This window comes from Microcebus murinus, chromosome 24 (assembly GCF_040939455.1).
Source record: "Microcebus murinus isolate Inina chromosome 24, M.murinus_Inina_mat1.0, whole genome shotgun sequence".
In the NCBI taxonomy this organism is placed as follows: Eukaryota; Metazoa; Chordata; class Mammalia; order Primates; family Cheirogaleidae; genus Microcebus; species Microcebus murinus.
The window spans coordinates 22804111-22830821 of record NC_134127.1 but is presented as its reverse complement, the minus strand read 5'-3'; the positions used below and the strand labels follow the sequence as shown (position 1 = coordinate 22830821).

The window sequence follows — 26711 nt, the reverse complement described above, 5'->3', positions numbered from 1 at the left end:
GATTTAGTGCCTTAAGACAACACAAATTTATCTTTCCATTCTGGAGGTCAGAAGCCCTAAAACCAAGGAGCTAGCAGGGCTGCCTTCTTTCAGGGGAGTCTAGGAGAGAACCCTTCTCCTGTCTTTTCCAGCTTCTAGAAACTGGCGCATTCCTTGGCAGCAAATAACATCTTCCAATCTCTCTCTCTGTCTTTCATGAACACACACACACACACACACACACACACACACACACACACACAAACTTTTGCTTCTGTTATCACATTGCCTTCTCTGACTCTGGCCCTCCTGCCTCCCTCTTACAAAGACCCTTGTGATACCATTAGGTCTAATCCAAGATAATCTCCCCACCTCACCATCCTTAACCTAATCGCATATGCAATGTCTCTTTTGCCATGTAAGGTAACACATGCACAGAGTTCGGGGATTAGGATGTGGCCGTCTTTGGGAGGCCATTATCATACAGCCCGCTGCGGACTGTCAAAGCTAAGGCTCCTTAGCTTTGAACAAAAGCAAAGTCTCGTCTGCAGAGTTAAGAACCCAAGAGAGCCATTTCCACTAGAAACATCATCCCCTCAAGTCTGAAGGGCGTGTATGTACCCATCCCCTCCTCCTCACTCCCATCTGCATGCTTCAAGCTCTGACTCAGGTGGGGCAAAGGCAATACATGTAACCTAAACATTTGTGCCCCTGTAATATGCTGAAATAAAAACAAAAAGGACTGAAGGTTTCAGACATAAGCAGTATAATAAAAATACCATCCTTAAGAATCAGGGATGATTCTGTGGGGAGACCGGGGCTAATGTTGACCTTGGTTCAAGCCCAGGAATGACAGAACAATGAGCAAACAGGTGAATCGGCCAGTGAAATCCCACAAGCAGTCAACAAGGAAGGCAAACTCAGTTATCTCTGTCTAGAGTAAGGATTGTCAAACAGCAGGGCAGTATGTAAATGGTTTACGGCTGCGTGCTTTACTCCACACTGCCTCCTGTTCTTTCCGCAAAGTTTTATTTAGTTCTCAGCCATAACATAATTACACACTGCCGACGTCTAGGCACTTCCCATGTCGCCATTTTTCCACGTTTGACGATCCTACTAACAGTCACGCACACCTGCTGGCCACACATCACAGACTGCTTGCTACACGACCAACTGAAGTTTGCAGATTTATGGCAGCCGACCTCAACTGTTTTGTCTGTCTACAGCACCTCCTGCCCCTTCTTCAGAGAATTAATTTCACGTGCTTTCTTTGCAGGACCTATGGTTCCTCCTCCCAGGCCGACTTTGCACTTGCATTGGGGCTGCCCATCCCCCGGGGCAGCTCTTCCACACCTTCATCCTGGTCTGGACCATGGGGATGGGGCACATGAATCGAGCTGGCGCAAACACGGACCCCACCCTCCCGGTCCAGAAATGGACACATGATCTTAGCCAAACCAACTGGAGTTCTTCAGAGTTTTAAAAACTTTAGCTCAGGGGGCTGGGCACGGTGGCTCACGCCTGTAATCCTAGTACTCTCGGAGGCCGAGGCGGGTGGATCACTTTAGGTCAGGAGTTCGAAACCAGCCTGAGCAAGAGTGAGACCCCATCTCTACTAAAATAGAAAGAAATTAATTGCACAACTAAAAATATATAGAAAAAATTAGCCGGGCATGGTGGTGCATGCCTGTAGTCCCAGCTACTTGGGAGGCTGAGGCAGGAGGATCGCTTGAACCCAGGAGTTTGAGGTTGCTGTGAGCTAGGCTGATGCCACGGCACTCTAGCCTGGGCAACAGAGTGAGACTCTGTCTCAAAAAAAAACACTTTAGCTCAGGGAAAGAGGCTTTCTCTGGGCGAGTGACGGGGCTGTGGCTGAGAGCATGGACAGGATTAGCAGCCAAGCTCCCTGGTTTGGGCGGAAGTTGTTCTGAAAGAGGAAAGTCAACGTGCAGGGAGAGCCAGTGATATAGAGACAGAGGCAGGGGGCCAAGGGACAGACCAGAGACAAGCAGCCGTGCCCCGCTTCCTAGCCCAGCCACCCCTGAGTTGAGCTGCTTCCTGGGGCTCCCCTTCATTTGGGTATGTGAGCCCGCAGCCAATCCCCCCTTTGGGGTTTCTGTCACCTGCAATTGAAGAGTGCCAGGACAGTAAGTAGGAGTGTGACACCTTTCTTTTCATGTCTTGCTCCATCTTCAACAGTAGGCCCTTTTCTGCTGGCGCTGTTTTTCTCCCGCTCCTGGGACACACAGCCACCCCTAGTCAGGTCTAAGTGACGGATACGGCTCAATGAGTTGGCGAGTTGGTGCGCCCAGGCTGTTCACCCTGGGACAGCAGAGCAGGGGGAGGTCGAGCCCCCTAAGCAGCCTTCCCTGAGAACGGCCCCGCCCTTGCTCAAGTGGGATGCCCTGGTCTGGTCTTGGTCTGCCGTTACTGGGTGGATGGAAGGATGGGTTATGGTGACCAAAGTGTATGATGGGTGAGTACAAAAGAGAGAGAAAGAGAGAGCACGCAGGAGCCAGTGAGTTAGGGCGGTGCCTGCTCACAGATGGACACGTGAGGCCACAGCAGGCCACGCTGGGCCTCGCCTAGCCCTTGGGAAGAAGAAAGAGCAAGGAGAAAAATTCTACAGCCGACTAGCAAGCAACAGGTGCTGCATCTGAGGTGCCTTGGCAAACAATAGCACTTTGTTGGACAGGTCCCCAAAGCTAAGCATGACGCCTGCCCTGACGCGGTGGCTTCTCATCCGCCCCACTGCCCTTGTCTTGGGTGTCTGAGAAAACAGAGCCTCTAAAATTAACAGTCCTACCGATGTGTAGCTCACAGCACCCTTCTACCATAGACCTTCCGACTCTCTTTTGTAGTGGCTGCTAAATAAATATTTTTGGGTTTATTTCATAATGTATTTATTTTGCTAAATAAATATTCCTTTTTTTTTTTTTTTTGAGACAGAGTCTCACTCTGTTGCCTGGGCTAGAGTGCCATGGCATCAGCCTAGCTCACAGCAACCTCAAACTCCTGAGCTCAAGCCCTCTAAGCAATCCTCCTGCCTCAGCCTCCTGAGTAGCTGGGACTACAGGCATGCGCCACCATGCCCGGCTAAGTTTTTCCTATGTATTTTTAAGTTGTCCAGCTAATTTCTTTCTATTTTTTTAGTAGAGATGGGGTCTTGCTCTTGCTTAGGCTATTCTCAAACTCCTGACCTTGAGCCTGCCTTGGCCTCCCAGTGCTAGGATTATAGGCATGAGCCACTGCGCCCGGCCTAAATAAATATTCTTGCAATTAATCTCCTTGAATCCTGAGACTAGATGAGCATGCAGCTCTCTGTGTCTCTGTGTCCTTGAGGTGACTGCAGCCTACGCTGGCTTGGGGGCAGCAGACCCCTCCCCCTATACCTCTGATTCATTGCTTTTTATTTTTCTTGTTGTAGAAAATGTTATTATTGTTCTTGTGATAGAAACAAGACTTTAGAATAATGTGCCTCCAAATAAATGAAAAACTCGTATCTTGGCTGACTCTACAGCAAAAGCAAGGTCACGATCGTGGGCTGGCCCAGTAGACCCCACCTCCTCCGCCCCCAAAACATTAAGACTATCACGCTCTTGCTCTGACAAGCGTCTAGAAGAGGAGGGATGGTTGGGAAGCTCTTCCTGTCTTTCACCTTTGTTTTTCACCGGAACCCGTTTTGAACTTGAACTTGGCCGTCCCTGCCTTGTGCCTGCACTGGGGACTGTGAATTCTATAGATGAGTAGGTGGGTGAGGCAAGCACGTTGCAGTCGATCAAGACGTGTGCGTAGCACTTTTCAGAAAAATGACGGGGTGGTCGGGGAGAGGCCACCCGTCTGAGTTGGGGAGCTGAAGAGTCAGGGACAGCAGCACTTGGAACAGCAGAAGGGAGCTGGTCGGTGGGCGAGGAGGGGTGCCCCCCCCCCCCAGTGGAGCCCCTGAGTCACCCGCTGCGGGCACAGCAGAGTCGCTGCTGTCAGCTCCCTGCCCAGAGGAAGTGGAGCCCGCACAGCAGCCTGAGTCATATTTATCGGAGAGACCAAGGGAACAAAAGCTGTAGACAGGAGCCTGCGCGGGGGCTGGCACTCGAACTGCTCTCCCCACCCCCGAGCAGTTTCTCCCTCCTGTTCCCTCCAGTGGATGGGCTCCGTGGGAAGTGGGTTACGGAAACCAAACACAGGTTCCGTTTTCACGTTACCCTTTATCGGGTGGTTTTAACCCTATAGGACAGGGTGTGTTTTGAGAGATTTGACTGCTACTGACGTCTTATGTGTAACATATTTCCCCATGGAATAAGCCTAGGTTTCATGCTTGGCCAGGTGCGGTGGCTCATGGCTGTAACCCTAGCACTCTGGGAGGCCGAGACGGGGGATTATTTGAGCTCAGGAGTTCGAGACCAGCCTGAGCAAGAGCGAGACCCCGTCTCTACTAAAAATAGAAAGAAATTAGCTGGACAACTAAAAATATATAGAAAAAATTAGCTGGGCAAGGTGGTGTATGCCTGTAGTCCCAGCTACTCGGGAGGCTGAGGCAGGAGGATGGCTTGAGCCCAGGAGATTGAGGTTGCTGTGAACCAGGCTGACACCACGGCACTCTAGCCCGGGCAACAGAGTGAGACTGTCTCAAAAAAAAAAAAAAAAAAAAAGATAGTGCTTATGAAATTATCCTGGAGATGGTAGAAATGTTTATACTTGAAAGTTTTAAATGGCAAAGACTGGTTGCTGGCTGCATTACGCTTTTATTGTAAAAGATCTTTCTGGAGATCTGGTTCTAGCCTGAGATGGGATCCCAGTGGGAGAGGCAGAGGGAGGGAAGTCAACAGATCAGGGGGCTGGACAAGGGCTGCCTCCGCATTGCTGCAGGACCATGGGCAAGTCACTTTCCTGTCCTCTTATTTTTGTAGTTTTATTTTAAAAGTAAATGAAGCGTTTCTACCATTCCAAATTCACCACACTGCTAACATCCTGGGAACTATCTTCTTACCTGTGAATAAAGGGATTGGGCTGGGTGACTGCCATGGTTTCTTTTAGATGAACGTTCTTTGATTCTCTGACTTTCTACATTATGGGTCCAGGCAGAACATAAATTAAATCAAATTCCACTACTCCTCACCAAATACACACACACATGCATATTTCAGTTTTAGAGGTGGGGTCTCACTGTGCTGCCCAGCGGAGTGCAGTGACTATTCATAGATGCAGCCACAGCGCGCCGCAGCCTTGAATTTCTGACTCAAGCAATCCTCCTGCCTCAGACTCAAGACTAGTAGCCAGGACTGCAGACACACCATGCCGCCCGAAGCTCCAAATATCTATAGTTTTGAAAAGCTCATTATAGCATGGATAACAGCTGACACTCGTGCTATATCTGGCCTCTCGCAACTTTATAATGAAGCAGAAGTTCCCAGCTCACTAACAGGAGGGTCTTTTTGTCTTTCCCCAGAAGTCATGAGGCTGGAGTAGCAAAGTCCCAGAGGGAGGCTGCAACCCTCTCCCAAACGGTTTTGAAATAGAGCTTCTGGCAAAGCCAGAGCCTTGAGCGCTCGGGGCATCTCGCGTCTTACCTGTTGAGATCCTCTGTTGTTAGGAGACTGCACAGTTGCCTGGGGGAGGTCTCACGGAAAAGAATGCAAATGTCTCTGGAATGGTTGTTCATCCTTGGCCAGACTCCCAATCCTCAAGATTTCAATAACATCCACATCCTATTTGTTTGCCACACTTTTAGTTGACTCATTGTACATCACTTATGTTATGTACTCTAAAATCTTCTGCTTCAACGCATACTCCATTTGCAAATTCTGCTCCTTCGTAGGCCGCTACTAAACACACAACCACCCTGGAAGTATCCATGACATAAACATCAAACACCTACACCAGCGATCCCTTCTCTGGTACCTCCAGCGTGCATGCCTTGGGCATGTTCTGACTCATTTGTTTTCCTTACTGAAGGACAGAGCTCTCTATACATTCCCAAACCAGAACGACATGCAGCCTCCAGCGTGTGTGTTACCGGGCTGAGGTTGTGAATAACCAGGCATTGGTCACAGGGCCCTGGGGAATGGAGAGAAGAAGTGTTGCCCATTCCATCCTGACAGCGATGGGACACAGACTGCCAGAGAAGGATTCTGCTCTGTCCACTGAGACCGTTGGAGGGCCAGTGACTATCAACGCTGAATTTGCTACAATTTTAGGACTTCTGGGGGTTTTAGACATTTTGGAATCTCATTCCATGTTACAGGTGCAAAAAGGGAATCAGGTTTGTCCAAGAAAATTCCTCTATCTAAAATTTGTAAAACAGGCCAGGCGTGGTGGCTCACACCTGTAATCCTAGCACTCTGGGAGGCCGAGGCAGGCAGATCGCTCAAGGTCAGGAGTTCCAGACCAGCTTGGGCAAGAGCAAGACCCCATCTCTACTAAAAACAGAAAGAAATTAATTGGCCAATTAAAAATATAGAAAAAAAACTTAGCCGGGCATGGTGGCGCATGCTTATAGTCCCAGCTACTCAGGAGGCTGACACAGGAGGATCGCTTGAGCCCAGGAGTTTGAGGCTGCTGTGAACTAGGCTGACGCCATGGCACTCTAGCCCAGGCAACACAGTGAGACTCTGTCTCCAATAAATAAATAAATAAAATTTGTAAAACATCTTGAAATGTGTGAAGGACATTGACGCTCGCTCTCTCTGTTGGGCTTTCCGGTAGCTGTGCGTGAGACAGGTCCTGTGCGGTTAGCTCCATCTTAGAAGTGAACAAAAGGAACCTGGGGGACATTGGGCGTAGGCCCAAGATCAGACGTCCCGGGTAGTAGAGCCGAGCTGGGGCTCCCTGCCCGGACTTCTCGCAGTTGCACGGCGCTGCCCCCCGAGAATCCGACCCCAACCCTGCTTTATAGCTCGAGGAAGAGCAGGTTGGAAAGGAAGAACATAGAGGTAGAGATGGAAGGACAGGAAGGGAATATTTAAAGAGTTCTCTGACTGTACGCCATGGAGTTTACCCGGTGCTTTTTATTTGAACTTCATAGAGCTGCCGTCATAGCCCGAGAGGCAAATAGTGCAATCCCTTTAGAAAACTGAGACCTACAGAGGTTAAAGAAACTTGACCTAAGTCACACAGCCAGAATCACCCCTGCCAAAAGGATCTGGGGTTGGAATATACATTTCCAGACTCCACACTCTCTGGCCTTTTCTACTGTTTGCAGGAACACAACCCTCAGGAATCCCCAGGGAGGCTATAATGATCCGGTTTTGGATCAGGACAGCAGCAGGGAGCGGGAGGTGGGCTTGGCACCCTTTGTTGGTGTCTGGCACAGGGTCTTAGGGGGGATGCACGTGACTGTAGGAACTGGGAAGGGAGAGGGACGTCCCTGAACGGGGGACCTGGGGGGCTGTCCAGCAGCACAGAGGGGCCCCAAAAGGCAGAGACTCTGGGCACTTGGAGGACAGGAGAGCTGCACGGTGGAGGCAGGGCAGCGCCAGGGCACAGAGGAACAACCTCCAAGTGGAAGAGACAGCGGGGAGCACGGCGGCTTGGGGGGCGGGGGGACGCGGGCTCGGTGCAGGGCAGGGCTGCGTGGGAGCAGAGAGGATTCTGCAAGCTGCCCTGCCTGCCTGCATCACAAGCATCCTGAGAACAAGTGCAAACAGAGAGATCCGGCCCTCCGAGAACCACCTACCCAGCCACCCCCACAAAGATATTACCCAATGCCAAGGAAAAGCCAAGCAGCAACCAATTTGGGCCCCCGGAAGATGAGCCACTCTCTCTGGAGCACAATGCTGTCCACCTCTGACAGTTACCTTCCTCTGGCTGCAGAGAGAACCCAGGGAACTGTTTGTATTGTCTGCGGTGCTTCATATACAGTGCGGGAGGTGCGATCACACTTCCCTTCCTGGTTGCTAAGCATATCGTTACTAGGCGACGGCGTCAGATGATGCACGAGGCTGGAGTTGCAGGGGGTGTGCGTGCTGGAGTGTGCATGCAGGGAAGAGTTGGGGAGCGGGGTGGGAAGAACAGCGGGTCCTGTTGATCTTGCTTTGACTCGGGGGTCCTGGCGAGGGGAAATTTATGAGAATCTTGTCATGCAAAGGGAACAGGACAGAGATCGTGGCACTCCTGAATAGCTGGGCACACATGAAGAAGCATTGAGTATTCATAACATAGGAAATAGGAAAAGAGCCAGGTTCTGCTTAAAACTGCTCCCGAGAACAGTCTCTCGGAGTAGACAGGTTTCAGGCATCCAGTTTCACTGGTTCCAACTTTTGGGATATTTCTTTCTTTCTTTTTTTTTTTTTTTCTCCATATGCTACTCTATTCCCATTTTATCTGGAGATCATTTCATCTGAGCAGAAAGGAAAAGCTCCTCTGGTCTGCAAAACTTGAGGCCTTTCCAGGTCCACGTTGCCAGGGTGTGATGCTCTTGGAGCCAGCAGGATGGGAACCCGAGTTCTCCATCTCTGCGGGTGCCCAGCCAGACTGGACAGCCGCTGGCCATTAGAGCTTCTTGGAAAAGTGGCCTTGAGGGACACACATAAGGGAGGGGGACAGGGGACAGCCGAGACAAAGGCACGCGCGATGCAGATAAAGGGTGTGTTCTGAGAAGAAGGCTCGATAAAGGCTGCTTGACTAGATGACAGCAAGATAGAACATCACAGCTGAATTGTGTCCTCCCCAAATTCACATGTTGAAGCCGTCACCCCCAGGACCACAGAACGTGACTGCATTTGGAGATAAGACCTTTAAAGAGACTATTAAGGTAAACTGAGGCCATTAGGGTTGGCCCGAATCCAATACGACTGGTGTCCTTTTAAGAAGAGACTAAAACACAGATGTTCACAGAGGGTCAGCCACATGAAGACAGGGAGGGGACCGCCGGCCACAGGCCGAGGAGAGAGACCTCAGAAGACACCAAACTTGCCGCCCCCTCGACTCTGGACTTTCAGCCTCCAGAATTGCAAGAAGATAAACGTTTGTCATGGAAGCTGCCCGGGTTGCTGTACTCCGTGACAGCGGCTGAGCAAACTAGCACAGGAACGAGGAGGAACGGGGAGATTTAGACCAGACACAAACTGCACAGGCGTCCTGGGCTATGACAGGCTGAGGAATTCAAACCTGAAGGGCTCCATGGATGGGTCTTACCATTAAGTTTAATTAGTAAGACGCTTCACAACAAAAAAGCCCATTTGGAGAGAGAAAGGCAGGGGCCCACAGTGACCAACAGGATGGAAACCAGAAGACAAGAGGTCCTGTGTCTTGTGGAATGTCATGTCCACTACTGGCCCTGACCTTTTAAGATGGTGACAAAATAATTTATCCAGAAGAGGAGAGCCAGAAAGGCTGGGCATCCGAAATCCCACCTCTCCAAGGAAGAGCGGATGCAAGTCTTGGCGTTTAGAGTAGATCAGACAACAATGGGGTGGGCAGCTCCCTATTTGGGGGTGCTGTCGTATTGTACAACAGTCATTATTCTGGGCTGCTGCCGGGGGCAGTTCCAGCACCAGAGGAGTGTATGAGTTTCAGAGTTCGGCTCAGTGAAAGGAAGAACCTTCCAGCAATAAGAGTCACCCAACAATGGAATGATGAATGGGGCGTTGGGATGAAACATTCCCAACAGCTGCTCAAGGAAAAGAAGAGCTTTCTCCATGAGAAAGGGTTGCACTGAATGGTGCGCGGCCGTCTACCCTGCTTTCCTCCAAATGTTTCTTTGTTCAGTGGGGATATTTCTGGTCCTTTGTGATGCTCCATTTTTCCAGGATGAAAGGAGACGCCCCGTCACTTTCTCCATCACTCACAGCAGCATGGAGAGCAGAAAGCAAATATTAATACTTTTAAGAGAATAGAGGCAATAAAAAAGGATCCACATAACCTCTTTCTCAAGCTCTTCCCCATCCACAAATGCAAGACTATAGCTGGAAGAAGGCAGCCCTCTTATAACTCCTGCTGTGGTCTTGGGCAATCACACTTGTAGCCGAATCAGTTCTTCTCAACTTCAGAATCACAAGCAAAAGGGAATGCAGAACATTTGGGAAGAAGAAACAGCTCTTCTGGTAATGGGGTGAGATGTGAATGCCACTTTGGGGAGCGAAGAGTTTGGACCCAGCCGGTCTGGGGTCTTGGACAGGCTCAGTCGCTTGTCACCAGTGGTGTGAGCATCTCTTGTCCTGCCAAGTTCCTCCTGACAGCCAGGAGCCCTCACCGTGACCTCCAGGGTCATGAGCGCCTGGCCTCCTCCACAGCAGCTGTCGTGTCTACTGCCCATAGGGACACTTTTCCTTGACTTACCTTCCCATTAATGTGTCAACCCTGTCACAGGCTTTGTTTGTTTTCCATGCCTGGAATCACCCACATGTCATAGAATCTGCCAACTTCTCATCTCCTCCTTTGATCAGAAAGTTGGCGTAGCAGTTCCGTACCAATAGGTTCCTGAGTCCGAAGGTCGGGTCTGCAGGCTGGGGACGCAACCGCGTCCCTTCCCTTGAATTCACAAGCAGTAAAATTCGGCCATGCCCCGCCCCTGGCTCGGCTTGCCTTGTCAGGGGACGGGGGTCTTTCCCACAGAGCCTGTGCTCTAGGACACTGAGCCCCTCGCTCAGAGCAGCTACTCCATCCCCCACTGCCTGGGAAAGAAAGAAAGGAAGAGACCAGAGAAGTGGTGGAAATCCAGATGGTCTGACCCTTTCTGGAACCTTCTTCCTCCCTCGGCTCTCTAGGGAAGCCCACAAAATCATAAGGGTTCTGTGGGGTCTGCGACTTCTTGGGGTCATTGGTGAAGGGGCTGAGTTTTGTGCCTTGGGGTGACATGGCCAAACAAGATGCAACCATGCAGAGGTGGCCAGAAGCACAAGGAAGTGAGTCTGGAGCCGGTGGGATTCCGGGAGGACCTCGGGCTACTCTGGGTGGGGACTGGGGTTCCTGTCGAGCACAATCAGACGGATGCAGGGTGGGTCCCCGGGTGACCTGTCCATCACACACGTTTCTAGTAACGTGTGCCACAAGTAATAGCTAAATGGATGGAATACTTTCTGCATGCAACGCATCAATGCTAAGTGCTTTATAGACACAAGCGTACGATCTCTTTTTAGTCTTCGCAATATCCCGTTGAGGAAAACACTATTGTCATCACCATTTGGCTTGTGGGGAAGCTGAGGATGAGTGGGGCTGGGAGGAGTTGGGGTCATGTGGCCAGGAAGCAGCGGGGCCACACCTTGAGCAGTGCGTGCTCCTAACCCTGTGGCCTGCCCCCCATAGACGGGAAGGACCGTTTGTGTGCAAACAGGACGTTCCTCCACCTCCCCCAGGGGACGGACTGCTCCGTGTTGAAGAGGGCAACGATGTCAGGACGAGCCTGTGCTGGGGCGGGCGGGTCTTGGCGGAGAGAGGAGGGGAAGGACACACACAAGCGAGCTGAGATGCTTGCCACGTTCCTGAGAGGGGAAAGATGAGCCAGGAATTAGGAGTGCTTTCTCCAGCCTGAGAGCATTTTCCTGGAGTCATGCCACCCGGAGGCTTCATGGGCTCGTGGGGTCCACAGGTCAGGGGTCACCGCAAACCTGGGGACACCAGTGGCTTCGTTGGAGAAGGATGAAGCCAAATGGCAAGAGCTCAAGCCTGCCTCGGGGAGAGGTGCGGCACTTGGAAGTTGCTGGAAGGGGCGGGGGGGGGTAGCTTGGCTATGTTGATGGAGATTGGGGAGGAGCAGAGCTGGAAGGAGCGCAGGAATGAGCAAAATTTGAAAAAAAAGGAAGGCTCAATCATGAAATGAAATTCCCAAGACTGATTGGGATGCCAAAGGGGCAGCAGGTTTGTTGCCTGAGGAAAATATTCTTAATAAGGCTCTGGGGGTGGTAGCTCCCCGAGGGGCGCGGATTAGTAATCCGATTATTTTGGAGGGTGACGAGCCGGTCAGAGTCTGGCACCGGCCGCATCATCTAGGAGTGGGGGTGGGGGAGGGGCTCACAGACGCCTCCTCTTCCCCAACGCTGGGACTTTGTGGGAAGGTTCCAAGAGCCAGGGGCCAGGGAGGGCCGGTGCAGAAGGGTCTTGGTTTGTTTTTCGGATTCTCACTGCGATCCAGCGGACGACGTTGGAACACCTCCTCCGCGTGACCCCACGTGGGGGACACGGGCACCAGGACTCCATCCTCAGGATTTATTGTCTAACTGGGACCCATATCATACATGTTAGATAAGGCAGAAGGGATGTCCTCACCGGGCCAGGCACAGGGCGCGGGATCACAGGGCTGGTGAATGAACTGGGCGCTGGGACAGGGACATGGCCAGGTGGTGTCCGGGCAGGGCCAGCAGAGGCCTAAAGGTGGGAATTTAGGGAGGCCAGGAGGGGGGTCTGAGAGAACACATGGACAAACGCAGAAGGCCAGGGAGGCCACTGAGCTGTCCCGGCGCTGTGGGCAGAGAAAGGAGACACGGTCCCTGTTTCAACCAGCGTGGGCATCAAAACCACTTCTGGAGCGTTAAGAACAAGGCAAAGCAAAACCAGCAGAGAGGAAGGAGGGGCGCCTGGGTGCCAGTGCAGACAGGCACGGGAACCTTTAAAAAGCTCCCGGACAGAGAGGGGCTTCTAACAATACACACCCCCAGGGAACAGAATTGGAAAGGTGCTCGAGGGGCTGGTGTCCCTGCAGGGCCCTCCACTCCAGCGGTTCTCAAAGTGTGGCCCCTGGGCCGGCAGCCTCCGTGCCAGGCCAGCATGGTCAAAGCCTCTGCGTCCTTCCAGCCGCATTCCTATCTCGATCCTTCTAGATCTGGCCACCTCGACATGGTCACAGCTTCCCCAACAAGAAAACTCTTTGGTGCTCTCTTGTTTTGGCATCTGCGGTGCTCTCAACCTGGAAAACACCTCATCTCACCACTCGTTTTCTGCCTGGCCACACTCCTATCTATTCGTCAAAACCCTTCCCAGGGGCACCTCACTGTGAAGCGTTTTTAGCCTCCCCTTGGTAAAGTTGGTAGCTCTGACCTTCATGTCTCCGTGGGGTTTGTGCCACTCTCTCGCAGCTTGGCTGGCTTTACTGCCTCATCTCGAGGAGAGCCCATTGCACACCTGTCTGTGCCCTAGTGCCTGGAGTGGCACCTGGCCCACGGCAGGTGCTGACTAATGTGGAGTTGGGCTTCAGATTCACCATGTCAAAGCCACCAAGCCCACACTCTCAAAAAAGGAAACATGACTTCAAGGATGTACATAGACGCTTTCCTTGCAGATGTTTAGAACCAAGGAAAACACACATCTGCTAGGACAAGAGAGACATGGTCCTGCCATGGCCCAGGAGGAAGGACAAGCTGTCACTATCCTCGAGAACACTGGGATCCTGTCTAGGAACAGCGTAAACATCGACGGAAGACAGCCAGATCCTTCTCTGATGCACGAGGACCGGAACCCCTAGTTCCAAGCCCACCAACTGCCATTGTAAAAGCCGGAGCCCAGGCCACATCCAAAATGCCCCTTACTGTCCCTGTCCCCAACCCCTAGCTCCGACCACACACTCCAGCGCCAACCTCTCTTTGCATCACTGCCCGGATGGTCTTTCCAAAGACCCTTGTCATCCAACTTCTTCCCTCTGCAGGGTCCGAGCCTCTTGAAGTCATCTCCCTGGCTTTTGCCCACGTCTCTTTCACTTCTTCCTGTCTGGCCACAGCTTCCTTTCTTATCTTCTCGCCTGGTGTTCTTCCTCTTTCCTTTGCTCTTTCTTGCCCTGAATCCGGGGCACCATTTGCCAGCTCACACGTTTTCTTGAGAGGACCAGAGGGGCAGAATGGGGGAGGGTGTCTCTCTCTGGCGGCTGGTGGTGAGTGGTGGCCAGTGTGGTCTCTGAGATGCATCACACTGTCCCCGCCAGACAAGGGAGAGGGAGAAGCTGCAGAGCCAGGCCCCCCGAGGCCCCCGGAACCCCGAAGCCCTCACGCTGGTGGGAAGAGCGGCAGAAGCTGGGGCCTGAGCAAGGCAGAACCCTCGAGAATCCTCGTGTCCGATCACGGCCCTAAAGGTCCTGTCTGGCGATGTATAAGCCTGAAACGAATCCTGCAGTCACATCGCTGATCTCTGAGTCTGTCAACGACCTCCAGGAAACTGGGCAGCCTCTGTTTCTCCCATTTTAAGGGAATATGATAAAGAACATTCCAGACAATAGAAAATACAGTCTTGTTCCCCACCTGTAACTGCAGGTCTGTTTTTAAAACAATTTTGTACATGATTCTGGGAAATGTAAATTAAAGGCCAATGCCAACTTCTTAAGTGGAGAGATTGGTGTGGTTGCTTGATCGACTGGTCTACCAGCTTGCAGCCCTTCTTCTATTCTTTCACTTAGTCCATTAGTCCATCCACCCATCCATCCACTCACCGTCCATCCACCCATCCACCCATCTATCCACCCACCTGTCCATCCACCCGTCCATCCACCCATCCACCCATCCATCCACCCACCTGTCCATCCATTCATCCATTTATTTTTAAATATCACATTTGCTTGAATATGAGGTGAAGCTCTCTCCCTCCCCAAATTATCTGTCAGAAAAGAGGAAGTTTATACTCAAGCCCTTACATAATCTCTCATATTATGGGTTGCTTTCTCAATTACCTCATTTTGACCAAAATTACGCTGTTTGGGAAAAAAATATTAGCCTGAAACCACTTCAATCAATGCTAGTTTTGGATGCTTGCAAAGGTCACTTGATAGAATTAGTATTTTTTTTTTTAAAAAAAGCAGGCTGTACTACAATATTGATTCAGCAAATTTTCTTGAGGGCTTAGCCTCACGATTCTAAGTGTTGAATGTTGTAAACAAACCTTTAAAAGATCATTTTTTAAAAGCAACGAACCAAGTGGTTATATTGTTGGCATAAAAAATAAATACCTACTAAAGGCTTCGAATAGACATTTTTCCAAAGATGTACAAATGGCCAACAAGCACATGAAAAGATGCTCAACATCACCAGTCATCAGAGAAATGCAAGGGAAGGCCACAGTAAGATAACACTGCATCCCCACTAGGACGGCTAAAATCAAAATTACAGACAATGATAAGTGTTGGCAAGAACAGTGGAGAAACAGGAACCATGATGCACTGCTGGTAGGAATGTAAAATGATGCAGCTGCCACGGAAAACTGTTTATTAAATTCCTCAAAATGTTAAACGTACAGTATCACACAACCACTCTTAACTCTCTAACAAAGAGAAACGAAAACATATGTCCACACAAAAATGTGTACATTTCCCAAACAGCATGAATGTTTGTAGCAGCATTATTTGTAATGGTCAAAAAGTGGAAGCCACCCAAATATGTTCATCAACTAATGAATGGATAAACAAAATACAGCATATCCATATAACAAAATATCATTCATCAATAAAAAAGAAACAAAATACTAATAGACACTACAACATGAATGAAATTTCAAAACATTATGCTAAGTGGAAGAAGCCAGTTACAAAGGGCCATAATACTGTATGATTCTATTTATATGGAATGCCCACAAAAGGCATATTCTTAAAAATATAAAGTAGATTAGTGTTGCCAGGAACAGGGGGTGGGGGGAGAAGGAGGAAGGAGGGGTGGGAGTGAAGAATAGGGAGTGACTGCTAATGGTACGAGGTTTTATTTTTGGAGTGACGAGAATGTTCTGCAATTAGATAGTGGTGATGGTTGCACAACTCTGTGAATATACTAGAAACCACTGAATTGTATATTTTAAAAAGGTTAATTTCATGACATGTAAATTATATCTCAAAAAAGCTGTCATTAAAAAAATAAACAATCTCTGGGTTAACACAAAATAGCTGGCCGGGCACGGTGGCTCACGCCTGTAATCCTAGCACCCTGGGGGGCCAAGGTGGGAGGATCGCTTGAGGTCAGGAGTTTGAGACCAGCCTGAGCAAGAGCGAGACCCTGTCTCTACTAAAAATAGAAATAATTAGCCGGGCATGGTGGCGCATGCCTATAGTCCCAGCTACTCGGGAGGCTGAGGCAGGAAGATCACTTGAGCCCAGCAGTTTGAGGTTGCTGTGAGCTAGGCTGACACTCTAGCCCAGGCGACAGAGCGAGACAAACAAACAAAACAACAAACAAAAAAAACAAACAACAAACAAAAAACAGACAAGCAAACAAAAAACACAAACAACAACAACAAATAACCCCCAAACAGTCAACTCTCTTTAGACAGTGGGGACGATGACAAATGCGGAGCTCAGAGAATTGACGCAAAAGTGTCTGGTGATGAGAAGGACACGAGGACACAGATGTCAGCGATGGGGGGGGGACGGTACCAATGTTTCATAAACTGGGAGAGTTTGGGAAAAGCTGTATTTTTAAGCGAATGTATTATGTTATATAGTGTTTGATTTTAAATAATATATTAATTATTGTCCTAAAAATTACATACTCAAATTATCTTTTTCTTTTTCTTGTTTAGCAGCCCTCCGCATCGGGAGAACAAGGACGCCTCATGTTTCAGGCACACATGGTACATGTCGGATGCCAGCTTGTGATAGCACCAGGTTGCGTCGTTGGGACAGAACTGTGACACTCCCCCCGGATATGGTCCCGTCCTTCCCAGGGCTTACAGCCTAGTTAGCACCAGTCAAAGAGGAGATCAAGCTTGAGGTCATTTATATAAAAAGTTTGCTAAACTGATGATAACATCTTCTAAGGGTTATTCTTAATCTTTTGGAGTCACGGGTTCCTTAGAGAGACAGACGAAAGCTATGGATTTTCTTTCCATAAACACATGAATTTGCTCAGTGGTGCAAATTAAGCATCTTCTTTCAGAAAGTTCATGTGTACGACGCCCGCCTCCACCCCATCCACCTACCATGCCCCCAGGCTGGATTTCCCACTTTGGGATTATTCTTTTCTGAATCCACTGACACACGGACACATTCTCCAGCTCCCATGACACATAAACAGTGAGCGCCGCAAGAACCGGACACCTGGAGAAGATTCCAGATGACGTGAGATCAGAAGATTCCAGATGACGCGAGTTCAGGATCAGTCCACAGAGGGTGCCAGGGCCACTGTGGAGGGGACTCCAGGGCCTTGCGAGTCCCCTTCCCACTGCAACCTGGAGGGGTCTACTTTCACCTGGCTTGTATTTTGGGTTTTCACCTGTGCTCCACTTTGAAGACAGCTTCCTGCTGGTTAGAAAGTCCCAGAGCACCCTTATTGCACATACAAATGAAGGGCTGGGGACTTGGACAGGCTCACCCAGGTGAGCCACCCAGGAGCATATGGTGGGACATCAAGGAAGCAGTGACGAGCCCAGGGCTCCCCCCGCTCAGGCAGGGCCAGCTGGCACTTGTGTCCCCCAGGCGTGAACACAGCCCGGGGCTGAGTGTTTACTGCACCGGTGCAGGAAGGGTTTTCCTATACAGACAGGTATAGAGGAAGGGGGAGGGCTCAGAGGCCACCCTGGTGACAGCCAGCGCAGAGAAAGGAGCCGATGGGGACTGAATGTTTACAAACCTGGGGACAGCAGGAGCCAGACAGCTCAGAGTCCAGGGGCCACGGCAGGCGCTGTGTCTGCACACCCTGGTAGGTCGAAGTCCAGGTGACTAAAAACTGTCAGTCTCTGCCTTGCAAATCTCTCTGCCACATTCCCAAAGCATCGCACCCTCTGCCAAGACTGCCTGGCGTGTTCCCACTCCCTGCCCTTCTCCTGCCATTCAGCCTGGCCTAGATGGCCCAACAGCAGGCAGGGGACAGAAAAGGGAGAGGCAGAGGCTCAGGGATTAGAGAGATTCAGGAGTGGTTTAGGAAAGGGATTAATGAGCTGCTGATCTGCATGGCTGACTCCTTCTCTCTGGGCTATAGGAATCACCACCTTCCGAAGAGGCGAGAAGGGCATCCTGACCTCGGGGTGAGAACTCAAGAGGCCTGGGCCGCGGTCCCTACCCAGTTGCAACCGGCTGCTGTGACACCCGTCGGGGGAATGAGGAAGAGCCGTCTGGCTCAGGCGAGCCAGGCATGAGTGTGGCGGGGAAGGAGGGATCACATCTCACCAGCCCAGGGAAATGCACTTTTCTGCCCTTGGAACTTGAGGACACAAGGAAAAGAAACAAAGTGAAAAGCACCTCCCTGCCCTGGAGGGATGGCGCATCAGGTTGAATTGGCAAATTCTGGGAGATCAGAGGATGCAAAGAAGCCCAGAGGCTGTCGTGGGGAGCTGGGGTGTCCCAGGGGGCGGGGCGTGAACTGAGCCTGGAAGGAGGAGTAAGTGGACTGGGGAAGGTGGACCAGGCAGGACACAGGACACGAGCAAAGGTCTGATGGGGACCAGTGAGCAGACCAGGCCAGCTGGGGTGAAGGGCTGAGTTTGGGAAATACGGGGAGGTTATGGTCGGGTTGTGGAGCCCTGAATAGTAAATTCAAGGGTCTGGACTAGCCTGGAGGCATTGGGAGCCCCCAAGGGAACCAGAGATGGGGAGAGGAGAGTCCCTTGGGTGATGTGAAGTCCTATTGGGTAACAAGGCCTGGGCTGGGGCAGGGGCCACAGAAAAGGGAAGGAAGGAATGAGAGGCACGGAGAAAGAATCCACAGAACTGAGTGATGGGCAAGATAGGAGCGAGGAAAGCGGAGGCGTGGGGAGAGGGGAGGCCACGCCAAGGTTTCCAACCGAGAGTGAGGGGGGGCCACAGCCGCAGGAGAGGAGGAGCGAGACCCGCAGGAGGGGCTGGTCTTGGCTGAGAAGAGGATGAGTTTAGTTCCTGAGCTCCTCCAGTGGGCACGTCCTAGACTCCGGGAAGGGAGGGCTGGGGGAGCCTGGGAGTCATCCGCAGCCAGGTGGCCACCAGGGGCGGGGCGGGGAAGGTTCCCGACTCCACTCTCCAAGAGGCTGCGGGACGGAGTTGCCACGGAGAGCACGACACGGGCTGGCATCTAACACACACCTGGCAGGGGGGCCCTGGGGGCCAAGGGCCCGAGTGTGAGTCAAGGACGCAGGAAAAGGAGATTCGGGAAATTGACTTACGTAACCTGAACAACCGACCGCCTCCGTCAGCCCTACGCCTCCTAAATCCATCCGAGCACCAGCTTCAGCTCAGGGAAAGTGGAAGCGTCCAGTCGATGCGCAGATGCTGCCCAGGAGCCTCAGGCATCCTGAGTTACACAATGCATTCAGACGCGTAAGGACCATGACAGCTCCCTCCTATCTGTCCCCTAAGAGGCGAAGGTCTCTCTGTGTCCTCCCCTGGACACACTGAACCCGATGGCGCTCCCACCGGGGCCCCAGCAGCAGCTCCCTGCCCTGCGGCCTTCAGAATACTGTCCCCAAGGCTCAGCCTCCTGGCCACGCCCACCTCCCTCGGCCTCTTGCCAGCCTTGGCTGCACCTGAAATGAGTCACTCAAACAGGCCTCTCCACCGCCCCGCTGTTATTTACACTCTTCGTGACCACAACCACCCTCCCAAGTTCCCACGGCATATCCTGCCTGTCCTTTCGGAGCTTTGCCCAGTGCCACCTCCTCCGGGAAGCATTCCCAGACTCCTCCTCCAGAAAGCATCTCTCTGTCCTCCAATCTCACAGCGCTTGGTGCCTCTGTTACGGCTCCATAAGTCTCCATCTTGCCCTACAGTTGTTTATCTGCATGTAGTACCTCCCCTGCCAGATTATACACTCATTGAGGACAGGTACAGTCCCTCAGATGTGGGGACAAAAGACTATACCTCGAGAGTGAAGGGAGTGGATAACGGGAGAAACAGTCAACAAACGCCTAGAATTGCAAACGAGCAAACTAAGGCTCAGATGGGTCCCATCACTTGGCAGCATCAGATGGGTAGAAACGACAGAGTCAAAACACAAACCCAGAATCCAGGCATGGTGGCTCAGGCCTAGCACTCTGGGAGGCTGAAGTGGGAGGATCGCTTGAGGTCAGGAGTTCAAGACCAGCCTGAGCAAAAGCAAGACCCCGTCTCTACCCAAAACAGAAAAAATTAGCTGGGCATGGTGGCGCATGCCTGTAGTCCCAGCTACTCGGGAGGCTGAAGCAAGAGGATCGCTTGAGCCCAGGAATTGGAGGTTGCAGTGAGCTACGATGATGCACAGAGTGAAACCCTGTCTCAAAACAAAAAAGCAAAAAGAAAACAGAAAAAGAGGCTCAAACCCACATCTCTCTGACTCCAAACTCGTCTTTGCTGGGACAATGGCCGTGACGTTTTATGGGGGACCCTCACACAGTCAAGCGTTTCTCTCAGTGGCCCTAATCAGGGAGGCAGGACCACATGAGAGAAAGGAGGCTTGGAAGAGGAAAGAGACTCCCCCAGGTCCCTCCCGTGCCCTGGCTCGCTCTCCTCTCACCCGGGCTGACGAGCTGCCCGAGCTGGGGCCACCGCCTGCCAGGAGCCCAGGATGGGAACCGAAACCTGTGGTGAGCCACCGATGGCTGCTTCAGTTGTCAGCGACGAACACCGGTGGCAATGGCGAAGGGCACGTCACCGGATGCTGCTAAGAGCACTTGCGAAGGTGCAAGGCCAGAGGCATCAGATCTCTTGTGACCTGCCTGGAGCAGGAACTCGGGTGGGGGGAGCTGGGTGAGAGGAGCTCTGACTCCACATGCCTTGGAGGGACACAGAGAAGTACGTGAGGGGCCAGAGGGCATGGGAGGGGAGGGGACAAAGAACATTGATTTGTTTATTTATTTATTTATTTTGAGACAGAGTCTCACTCTGTTGCCCGGGCTAGAGTGCCCTGGCGTCAGCCTAGCTCACCGCAACCTCCAACTCCCAGGCTCAAGCGACCCTCCTGCCTCAGCCTCCCCAGTAGCTGGAACTACAGGTGCGTACCATGACACCCGGCTAATTTTTCTATTTTTAGTAGAGACAGGGTCTCACTCTTGCTCAGGCTGGTCTTAAACTCCTGAGCTCAAGTGGTCCTCTCACCTCGGCCGCCCAGAGTGCTAGGATTCCAGGTGTGAGCCACCGCGTCCGGCCAAGAACATTAATTTAGAAACCAGAAACCAGTGCTGCTCAAGTGGCCAGGACCACTGCAGGGTCCACTCTCTTCCAGGCGAGAAATGAAACTCTTGAATGAACAAAGCCCCAACTGGGGGCAGAATTCTCAGCAGCCCCCCCACCCCCACCCCCACGTGCACCAGTTCAACTTGCCTGGGGGTGGGGGTGGGGGAGTGGGGGGGCAGAGGGTCTCAGCAGGTGGAAGACGCTCAGAGAAAGAAGAGGCATGAAAGGGAGGGACCGCCCTGCAATTGTTGGGAGAATCGCCCCAATTTAAAGGAAGACCAGTCCATGAAACCAGAATTAAACCCAGCAGGAAGTTGGAAACCAGGCAGAGGGGGATTCCTTTGGAGCCCCTGTGTCCTTAGTGAGTGATCCTGCAGAGTCCACGTGGTGGATTCCAGAACATAAAGGGGAGAGAGAGAACCGGAGAGGGGGAGATGTCAGTGACCTCGGCCACTGGGCAGTTGCTGATCTTAGTTCTAGCCACGCTGTCGACCGGCTGCCTTATAAAAACAGCAATCACCTGAGCACCTGGGAAAAGGTAAGAGCTGGGGAGGACCCAAAATTCCAGGGCCATGTCCACCTTGAAGCCCTCTCCTAGCCCACCTGGAAGGTCTCCTGAAAACCAAGTCCGCACGCACATCAAACTGCCCACGGCGCCGGGGTGGGTAGAAGCGCATCGGAATACGCAGCCTCGAGTCTGCTCGCTTAATCGACTGTCATCGTGAGTAATAATTATAACTTGGCAAACAGTGGAGTGACTCAAAAGGCCGTCCCCTCCCCCCGCCACCCCCTCGCTTGCTGCACTCAGTGTTAAGAGGCCCAGAAAGCGCAGCCACCATTTCCTCCTGCCTGTCAGCTCCCCACGCTTCAAGTGACCACCCGGCCACCGGGGCCTGATGGGCGTTCGGAGACGGTCACGTTGCTGGCTAAAGAGTCCGCTGGGCCTGGCCACTCCCAGAACATAGTGAGGTGGGAGGGGACGGGGTGGGGGGTAGATACTGTTGTGTCCCTGGTGCGTGTCTGGGGGCAGCGCCCAGGACAAGTTATCTTGCACAAGGTGGCCCATATCCTCCGGGGGGAAAAAAAAACCCAAGTGCTTCTCAACCAGCCCAGATATAGCCATAAGTGTAAGGATATAGGACAGCGAACACTTATTGGATGCCTACTGTGTGCCTGTTAAAGGACTAGATGTTTTTCATACTGTCAAGGCTATTAAGCAGGTGCATAAAACCATCGGGACGTTAAAATATTGAAATAGTCCGTACTCGTTGGTAGATGTCCCCTGCCGCAGTCCCCTGGAGGCCTGCCTCCTCCACCCCCAGTCTCCCCATGGTGCACGGGCCCTGTGACCCTCGCATAGCAGCAGGAGGCCTCTCTGATCCTGCTCGGTCCTGTTTGATCCGTGCCCAGGCTTTGGAATATTACTCTTTGATATTTGAATATTTCGGATACACTATGTCACTCCATCCTCACCCAGAGCCCTGTTGTCATCTCCTCCCTACAGGTGGAAAGCCAGGGCTAAGTGACCTGCCCAAGGTCAAAGAGGGAGTCTCAAAGCTGGGCTGGACCCAGACAGACTCTGAGCTGGGGCTCTTGACCACTGGTCGCCTGGTGGACAAAGCATACTGGTGCCGCAGAGATGGCCACCACTGTCCCTGCTTTCCTCCTTCACCCTGGCAGTGACCCACACTCTACCAGAGACCCTCCATCCTCAAACGAGCATCATTCCTCTTTATTACCATGCGTTCAGCGCCAAGCACGTCGCCGCCGTGCACCTCTATGCCAGACACACCCACTTGACCACTTTGGAGCTCCTTTCACCGGGGAGGCCAGGGTCACACGGTCCCGAGACACATGAGTCTGGGCAGGGGACACCAGTGACTGAGTGACCTACAACTCAGGGTCACCCCAGGGTAGCCTCCTTCCATTCTGTGTTCTCACCCTCAGTTTTATTTGTCCTTGCAGTATTCAGGACACATGGAGCCACTGTCGTCACCGTAGAGAGCTAAATGCCAAGGGACTTAGACTTTTCCCAGGGTCCTCTGCACAATGGGACCTGGCCCTGGCTACATGGGAAGGATCAGGCCAGCACAGGTAGGAGTTTGTGTCTGTAAAAGATGCATAATGCCGGGAAAGTTGCACATAAGAGCTGCCTCTCTGAAAATGTTTAAGTTGGACACTAGGATAAATTGGGTCCACCCTGGCTAGAGATAGGGGCGGTTCAAAGCCATCTGAAAGACCTGCTTAGTCCTCAAATGGCACCCACATGGACGTTCACTAGATGTCAAATGCTATTTCCCCTGAGAACCTGCAAGGGCTCTACAGCCACATTTAGGGAATGGTAGGATGAGCCCAGAAACACACGTGTCCTTTCTGCAGGACTTATCATAACCTTGACCATGCAAATAGGCAAGACACCTCTCCAAGTAAGGGCTCATTCGAATGTTTCATCAGCGGAACACCTCTCACTCTCTCATGGCTAGAGTGCCTCTGAACCCCACCTGGCAGATGCTGACCTAAGGCCCCGGGGACAGAATGCTTATCACCGGGCAGGGGGATGGGGATCAGCCACTGGAAAGAGGGACCATTTTTAACCCAGCCGTTTCCACAAGGGAAAAAACACACTTTCCATTTCCTCTTTCTCTTAACAAATTCTTAACTCCTTCCAGGTTCTGTTCCAGGACGCCCCGAATTTGTTCCCACACATGTTCCCATTGAAGTCAGACTACGGTTGACGAGGCGACTTTTACTTCGCCTCTTCCCAAGCTGGAGTTTTCTAATAAGGAACTCACGATGAGACGGGGAATCACGACGGCAACTCTCACGGCGCACTCATCTGTGTCGGGCACTGCGCTTGGTGTTTCGTGTAGATTCTCTCCTTCAAGTCATTCGCTTTTCCCTTAGGTTAACTCTGATTCGAGCCACTCCCTCTCTGCCCACCCGCCATCCTGGGAGGAGAGTGGGATATCTCCTCCCCTCAAAGCAGGTCCTAGGGAAAGGAAATGCCAAAGCTGGAAAATAGCGCAGGCTCCTCCTCCCCGCCCCAGGGCTAACCTGGCCTCTCACTGAAAGTGGGGCCCCTACCCCCCAGTTCCCCTTGAGAGCCTGGAGTGCTGGGCAAATACAAAGGGAAGTACGGTTCCAGGCGCTCTGGGGATGCTGTTTTGTTACCTTCCAAGGCCCGTAAGAATATGCACACTCTCCCTTTGGCACTCACTAGGCAATTTACATACATTCCGGGATCCCCCAGTGCCCTGGACAAACAGGCACTCTAGTCCTCATCTCACAATCTGAGGCTCAGAGAAGCTAACTGGTTGTGTCTATTTGAATCCAAGTCTGTTGGGCTCCGAAGCCCAGGTTCTTTCTAAAGTGCCAGCCCCTTCACCTGTGTGGGTGGATCAACCGACCAAGGAATTGACTTTTCACATATATAATAACATGACCAGTGAATGAGCTCAAAAGTGGAATCCAGGAGGAGTGGTGACAAGACTAATGTGTCCCCAGCCTGTTCTCAGGGTGCCAGGGCTGTTCCCAGCCTTTCCGTCCCAGCGTGCCACTGATCCCAGCTGGCCAGATAAACGCAGGACGCCCAGGTGAATTCGAATTTCAGGTAGACAGTGAATAATGTCTGGGTGTAAGTATGTCCCAAATATGTCATGGGACATACTTATGCTGAAAAAACTATTCAGCGCTTATCTGAAATTTGGATCTGAACATCCCGTGTTTTTATTTGCTGAATCTGGCAGCCCCATCCTCACGCTGGGAAGGCTCTTGCCCGGCGCAGGTCTCCAGTGTTGCTCCAACAGGAGTTGCCATGGCAGCCTGAGAGGCCTTCCCAGGCCCTTCTGGAGCTGCCTCCACGCACCTCTGCAGCTCCCCCTCGCCCCTGCACTCGCCAGGCTCCCAGCAAGCAGAGCTGCTTTCAGTTTCCTGGATGCGTCATGCTGCCTTTAGCCTCCGGTCTCTGCACTTGCTGTTCTCTCTCCTTCCCTCACCTGGCTAATCCCTATTGATCCCTCACTTCTCCACCCAGTGTCACCTCTGCCAGGAAGCCTTCCTGCCCAGCACTGACCGGCTCCCCCACAGCCCTCCAGTGCCTTCCCATGGCAGCCCCCCTCCATGCCCACCCCCAGCCCCACCCCTGGCGAGCAGAGGCCATGCCACACGCACCGTGTCTCCCCACACCCAGCCCCTGTACCTGGTGGCAGGTAGAAGGCTAGTGAGTGCTTCTTGGAAGAATGAAGGCAGACTGTCCTGCCAAAGCTGGGTCTCTCTCAAATGAGTGTGCCTACTTCCTTCCGCCCTTCTGTCTCTAGTCACTTTCCCATCCCTGCTTCCTCCTCCCCCCCAGCGTGGTTGTGAAATGCTGGGGCCCAGGCCAGCAAGGGTGGTGGGGGGAGCAGAGAGCAGCCAGCACCCAGGGGTCCCCCGCTGCCCACCGGGTGAGTGGGTGAGCGGGCCCAGCCCCGGCCACAGGTCCTGACAGCTCTTCCGCCCCTGGCTTCCGACTCCTCCTGGCTCTGCCTCCTCTGAGTCCAACTTTCTGTTCTTGTTCTCCCACGGGCCTCTTCAGCCAGCCAACTGGGGGATCTCACTCCCAGCCCCAGGTGTGGGGAGACTCCACGCCGGTGTCACAGGGCCGAGGGCTGGGGCAGGTGGCGGGGCTGGTAAACACCCCCCATATGCGGCTCGGCACCAGGAGCTTTGCCCACGCACAGCCTGACAGCGGGAGGCGGCGGAACTTAACCCTTGAGCGGCCTGGGAAGGGGGCGACCGGAGGAACCTGGGAGGCCAGCGGTAACTTCATCCCCACATTCACACACTCACACACGCACTCACACTCACACTCACAAACACAGAGTTAGGCTCTGTCCCCCTGGCAGAGCCTCCAGGCAGGGCTTGAGTCACAAGATGCCCTCGCAGGGGGCAAGAAATGGCTGCGGGGGGTGGGTGGGGGTGGGCTGGGTGCCAGCGGACCTGGGGGGGGCTGCAGGGCCGGGAGGGAGCAGGGCAGGAGGCGGCGAGCCCGGCACGGGTTCCAGTGCGCTCTCCGACCCCACCCGCCCCCAGCCCGACCACGCTAAGAGGACAAGAGGGAGCAACACCCTTTAGTGTCACATTTACTCCCAAAATAGAACGCCCCCCCCCCACGGAAGGCGAGCCAGCTCCGGGCGTGCACGGCGCCCGCGGCTCCGATTTCCTGGGTGCGCCTGGCTCCCTCTGGGAACTCCCAGGCGCGGCCGGGCGGCCGGTCCCGCAGCCCTCGGCCCCCGCCCGGCCGCGCACCCGCGCCAGCCTCCAACTTCTGCCCCGCGCGGCGGCGCTCAGCCCCGGCTGGCGGGAGGGACTCACCCAGCGAGGCGCGGCCCGGCGGCGACTGCTCCTCCTCCTCGGCTCGGCCAGGTGAGTCGGGCCGGGCGGGCACAGGTGAGCGGGGCCCCGGCAGGTAGGGCGCCCGGCGGCTGCGGAGGCTGCGGCTGAGTAAGAGGCTGACAGGTTTGTGTTCCCCTCCTCCTCGTCGTTGTTAACCACACCCCTGGCGCTCTCCTCCCCACTTGCTTAGAGGGTGGGGTGTGTCGTCTGTGTGCCTGCTCCAGCCTCTTACCATAAACTCTGAAATAGACGCTGCCACCAATTCCCCCGGCTGCCGGGCCACCCCGGGGGACCCACCTCTGCCATCCCCCGGCCCCAGATGGGATCCTCGGGATCCCGTGTCCCTTGTGAGTGCAGATCCCGCAATTCCTAGCAGCCCCCTCCTCCTCCTGCTCCACCTGCAGCC

General features: G+C 53.0%; 1 protein-coding gene across 2 annotated transcripts in view; it reads right to left on the bottom strand.

The window, feature by feature from the left end:
* Positions 1–26452, bottom strand: part of PTK2B (protein tyrosine kinase 2 beta) — a 109167-nt gene extending 82715 nt beyond the window's left edge. For both annotated transcript variants that reach the window (XM_012775366.2, XM_012775371.3), the window contains exon 1: positions 26285–26452. The gene's annotated coding sequence lies outside the window, so the exon portion shown is untranslated. The remainder of the gene's footprint in view (positions 1–26284) is intronic.
* Between the last annotated feature and the right edge of the window lie 259 nt (positions 26453–26711).